This window comes from Lepeophtheirus salmonis, chromosome 2, assembly GCF_016086655.4.
Source record: "Lepeophtheirus salmonis chromosome 2, UVic_Lsal_1.4, whole genome shotgun sequence".
NCBI classification, from domain to species: domain Eukaryota; kingdom Metazoa; phylum Arthropoda; class Copepoda; order Siphonostomatoida; family Caligidae; genus Lepeophtheirus; species Lepeophtheirus salmonis.
The window spans coordinates 21,972,569-21,978,857 of record NC_052132.2 but is presented as its reverse complement, the minus strand read 5'-3'; the positions used below and the strand labels follow the sequence as shown (position 1 = coordinate 21,978,857).

The window sequence follows — 6,289 nt, the reverse complement described above, 5'->3', positions numbered from 1 at the left end:
AATTGCGAAAACACTCAAATATTCCAATAGAAATCTACAAAACTTAAGTGTGACCTTTTCAAATCTACTGTAACAGATGAAAAACGTACAAGTCAATTATACGTAGTGAGTCACTTATATTTTTTAACACATAATCACTTAACAGTTCCCAATAACTATTTACAAGCAATAGCAGAATAGAATATGCATTGCAGACAAAAATATCAAGAAAAGAGAGACACATTATCTTTAAAGTTTAGAATAATCTTCCACTTGTTTTCCAATGATAAAAGGGACTCACAAGTAATAAAGAAACAACTTAATAAAGGTGATGCTTAAAGTGTACAGGTTATATATATCATATAGACCATACATTTCTGCGTTGTATACATCCAGAACACTTGTCAATGAAATATTTTTCTTAAGAGTAGGAGACGAGGCAGAGTTGACTTAGGGAGAAAATGACTCAAGAACTTCAATTAAGGAGCAGTGGATGAAGGATGAGTACTCTCTCTGTTCCGCACAGATCTTGTCAATTATTCTGTCGTTTTATGGAAATCCATTGTTCTTAAATGTTGAAGTATACGATGATCTCGTAAAAGATCTTGAGGAATTTATGTATTCTTGAGCAAAGAGGCAATTATTCACGAGGTCAGAAGTCACTATCATAGACCGTGATATGAAGGGGCACCTCCACAATGAATGATCCTTCCATTAAAGGGGATGAAATCCACCGAATGAGGCACAAAGTGATGAGATACCTTCGACATGAAGTTGAAGAGAGGATCAAAAGACGTACTGGATATCCAAATCCAATATTAATCCCTAGGAACGCAAAGGATGCATATATTCAAATACTTTGTACGAAGATCCATCCATCATTATGAAATATATCAGAATTTCCACACAGTTCACAACATTTTTTCTAAAATAGTAAACATTATTAACGAGTTAATCGTGCAGAAAGGGAGTTTTTTTTTCTTCCTTTTAAGATATTGTTTTGGCCAATCATATAATCAATTTCATTAACTCAGCTGATGTAAAAAAAAATAGAATAGTCCGAACTTGTTGAAAACATTTATAAACTCTTGATGATTGTTATTACTTATTAGCAGCCTTTGAGGCTTTATATAGTGAACGTGAGATGAACCAAAGCTATATCCAAATTTTACGAGTCTGAGTGCAAATATTCCAAGTTAATGCGCTTCTAGATTTCATAAATTTCCATTGGGAGTACAGTCCATTATAAGTTCTTGACAAACTCAAATGCGAATGAACCATTCCTTCTTCATTCAAGGTATCTTCTTATCACGGGATTGCAATATATATGTGAGCAGTTATCATGAGTTAAAAACAAGGAGTAACATTTTTCATCTTTATCACACCCTTGATTGACGACTGTAAGGCTAAATATATCCCCTAAGTAGTTAATTTACTGAAAAAGGAAGAATATTGGTTTTGGAAGCTTCTTGGTATTCTTAGGAACACTCTTTGGGTCCTCAAACACGGGTAAATATCACAATTTAGCAAACTAATGCACAAATTTGATATTAAGATATTTCTCTTACACCTATTGACTATTGATATTATTAATAATTATAATTTATATGATGTATTAATAAATATAATTATTATTAATGAACTTGTAAACAGAAACAGCTGACTATATTATGATTTATTCAGCTAGGGAGCGCTTTTATTTATTGACTTGACGTTCATATAACGTAATGAACCATCATTAAATTAATGGAGGATGTTGGTACTGATATCATTTATAGAAATACATATTAAAATGTTTTGAGTCATCCCCACCAAATGACGATCAAGTTATCAGTAAAAAGTATAAAATATTTACTAATTTCGAAATGGAACTCTGAATTTTGTACTATCTAACAGTAAGTATTCAATTTTTTAAATCTAACCATAAAAAATGATTCTATTTTAGCTAAACATGTCAAGAATTATTATATGCAACTCATTAAATGGCAAAAACAACTGCTTAAATGTTCACAACAACGGGGGTAGTAGCTTTGAATGGTTTGCAACTTGTTTGTCTGAGACTAGTTTCTTCACTTAAAGACTTGTGTAAGATCATTAGGTTTTCCAAAATTACGTAGTCAATAAATATTACTTTTTTATCACTAAAGGCTTAGCTATGGTTGATAGACTCCAAGAAATGGTGTTCAGAAAACTCAAAAAAGGCAAAAACAACTGCTTAAATGGTCACAACAACGGGAGTAGTTGCATTGGGTGTAGCATTATAATTAGCAATTGTGTATATCCTTCATGATAATAGTATATTGTTATAAAAGCATAAATAACGGGGAAAAAATCTTTTTTGATGCTCTTAATAAGGAGTAATATCGCCGGACATTTCTATATAATTAGCTTTTGCTCTAAATCTTTAAGATAGATTTATTTGTAACATTTTTTTATTAGTATATTTATTGTCTAATTTTATGATTTTGACATTTACTTAATTATAATAATTATTTAGATCTCATCCGTTGAGATATATCTATCATGTGCACAATTGTATATATCAACTTCCACATGAAGAAGAGGGGTGATCTTTTTGATTAAACTCCACGTCTCGCTTGTGTCTTGCAACCTAAAGTTATGACATATTTAACTGGATTCCGGTGTCAGAACAAGAAAATATTATTTGGATCAATCTATTATTTCAATATTTTGTATTTATAATTTATTGTTATTATTTATATGATTATAATTGTTTAACTTTGTATGTTTAACATAAATGTATGATGGTTTGTTTTTTAGTATGTAGATTCTATTTAATTTAAGCCTTCTTTTTAAACTTGGAACTTCAAATATATTTCGAAATATTCTACATTGTCGTTTTATTAGTTATTATTCTGAGAATATGTTTCATAATGAATTACAACTTTATGGAGTGTGACGTTTTCAAATCTACTGTAACGGATAAAAAACGTCGAAGTCAATTATACGTAGTATATCTTCATTTGCTAATAAATACTTTCGTTATACCCTCAAAAATCATAATAAAGCAGGCATATGATAATCACATAAGTATTTTAAACAATGATACCAAATGTCACCCCCCTTCTCCTTGTTTTTCTCTACAATATTTTCAATTTTACCTACCTTGCCTCTAAGTATCTTGACTAGAACAAGATTAGGCAAAATGAAAATGGCTTGGCAAGCACAGCAGATTTATTAAATAAATCTCTTTCTATTTTTGGTGACGTCATCGGCACGAGCCTTTGTTATTGGCTATTCATTCTACTACATAAATTTAAATAATAGTTGTTATTATAATAGTAGGGGTGTTGCTCGATATTTCTTATGCGATATAAAATATAATGCCGAAAGTAAGTTATTAAATTGAATAAATTATTAAGATTATTCATATATTTAATGTAATTAGGTAACTACAAGAGTCTGTACAGTGCCCATTTGTCAAAACCCAAGAGGCGTTTCATACCACCGATTCCCGAAATACCTTGCAAGAAGGAAGGCTTGGATTTTGGCTTGTCGAAGAAAAGAAGAATTCAATACTGATGAACCCAGAATTTGTGCTTATCTTTTTGTTCCTTTGTGTTTCAAAAGAGACTTGAGGAGTGAACTTTTGGGAACTCAAACTAAAACTTTTTTGGAACCTAATGCTATTCCAATCTGTCACTTGGAAAAAGACTATGTAAGCCCAAGAAAAGATAGAGTTAACAGAGTTGCCGATGGAAGAAGGGAAAATGATGTTCTGGGACTTATGAATTCTATAATTCTGTCAAATAAGATACCAGAGTCTGAAGATTTGAATAAAAAAGCTGCCCTAGATAATTCAAAAGAAGTATCTCTTAATGATACCAGCATTCAGTGTAACATTATACAGCCTAATTCAATATATATATCAGAAAATGATTACCTTAAGAAAATACTTTTGAAAGCAGAAAATGATATTTCAAATTTGCGTAAGGAAAACAGGTATCTGAAGATTAAGAAACATGAAATATCTATTGTAAAAAAAAATACATTGGCAATAAGTTTGGCCCCTCAATGACAAAACATATATTATCAGATAAGAATACCAAGTTCAATCGAGGTTATAAAAGGGATGAAATTATATCTGCTCTTGCTTTAAGATGTATGAGCTTCAAAACTTTTGAATATCTGAGGAAAAATAATTGTTTAGCTCTTCCAAGCCGACAAACTCGAGAGAAATGGCTTCAAAAATTTGACTGCTCGTTTGGATTTCAATTTGACAGTATTAGAGCCTTGAAAGAGATGCTACTGATTTCTGAAGATAATGAAAAATTAGCTATTTTTTGATGATATGGATATCAAGAAAACATATGAAATGCATATGAAGAAACAGCAAATAGTTGGTTCTTGCAAGAAATTGCAAATGGTAATTATGAGCGGTTTAGTCAGTCACTGGAAGCAGCCAATCTTCTTTGATCTTGATAAGACCATGAAAAAGGAGTTACTTTGTAAAATGTATCTCTAATATCTCAACTGTCATTAAATGACAAAAGTTACGCGTTTGTGAATCCATTTGACCCCTCACGCAATGTTTATGTATTTTCCGATTCATGCCATTTATTGAAGAGAACTCGTGATCATTTGCTAGATAAAGGGTTTGTTACATTTTCAAAGGATGGCACACGTTCAGTTGAGCTTAATAAGTCGTATTTTAAAAAACTTCTAATTCAAGATGGCAGTGAGCTTAAGATAGCAGATAAACTCAGTGACATTCATTTAAATTGCAAGAGAAATGCTTGACAGCGCGTTTCATATGCAGCTCAATTACTATCAAGAACAACTGCTAAAGCGATATCTTTTACATTAATGAGAATTGATAAAGAAGACTCGAAACTAAAAGAAGAATTAATTCTTGCATTTGATTCTTGGTTCGATGTTATAAATTCCCGTAGAACATTCGATAAGAAGAAAATGTCATGTGGGTTTGGAATACATTGGGAAGAACAGCGATACGTATTAGACAAAATGGAAGTTCTCATTCATTCTATGAAAATTATAAATAAGTCAGGTGATGTATATTTAAAGAGTTATGGCAAAAAGGCATACTAATGTCAATCAATCTTTAAAATCCTTATATACTGACTTAGTGGAAAATGGTCATCTTAATTATATTTTCACTGCCAGATTAAATCAAGATTGTGTGGATAATTTCTTTAGTCGGTAATTTAAGACGAATTTACTCTAACACGTACATACTTAAAGTAAAATATTTCTTAATTTACTCAATTTTTCTCCATTTAATTAATTATTTTTTATGAAATAACTATAACTTAATTTTTAATACTAATAATAAGTAATAATAGAGGTTTAACTATTTTTCAGAATTCGTGGTATATATGGTGATAATTCCCATCAAGGGCCAGTCGATGTTCAATCAAGGATAAAAATTTTATTACTTGGGAAAAACGCACAGTTTTATGTGCAAGATCCTTCAGTAAAAATGGAAGAAGAAAATGATAATGGTCCTTGTTTTACTGCCAAGATATTTGAAAGTGTTTGGATAACGCCGGAGTCCATCGATGAATAAATGGATGAGCTGAACCCCCAGATTGATTCATAGGAAATTTCAAATGATTTTGAACTTATAAAAGTATATCAGGTATCAAAATCATTTGAAATTTCTGAGAATGCAAAGTTGGATTGCAATGTTCAAGGACCGAGCTCTGTAGCTGGGTATATTGTAAGAAAATTTAATGAAAAATATCAAACACTTAGTACCATTTCCACGCAAGTAAATCGTGATGAAGCATTGGTTTCTCCCTGGTTAATGCACCTCTCAAGGGGTGGTTTAATGGTCCCAGACGATTTTTTTTAAATTACTGTAAGCTTTTTAATGAGGATTTTTGTTATTTTCCTAATGATCTGGATCGTGGCCCCAATGTCATCCCCCGATTTGGCTCATATTTAACACATAAGTTTTGAAAAATATTTCCAGAAGAAGTGCTTGTGTTTTTTCTAAAGTGCGAACATTTATTAGAATTAAATCACTCAATTATAAGAGTGCAAGAAGCTGATGCTAAAGCCAGAAGGCTAAAACAAATTGCACCATTTAGTATTTAAAGTTTAATTATCAATTCAGATAATCCCTCATTCAGAGTTTTTTATACATTATATTATTAAGCTATATCGCTTTAAATAAACCTCTTTGAAATAAGGCTATATTTTATTAATTACTAAGTTCAATTATACAATATATGAAACACTAAGGATCAAAATGATGTACACAAATTCTGGCCTCATCAGTATTGAATTTGTCTTTTCTTCGAGAAGTCAAAACCCAAGCCTTCCT

General features: G+C 31.0%; 1 long non-coding RNA gene across 1 annotated transcript; it reads left to right on the top strand.

The window, feature by feature from the left end:
* The first annotated feature begins 1,625 nt into the window (after positions 1-1,625).
* Positions 1,626-2,796, top strand: LOC139907659 (uncharacterized). Its single transcript, XR_011784386.1, has 3 exons — positions 1,626-1,874; positions 1,925-2,064; positions 2,127-2,796. It is a non-coding gene; the product is annotated as an uncharacterized lncRNA (long non-coding RNA).
* The last annotated feature ends 3,493 nt before the right edge of the window (positions 2,797-6,289 follow it).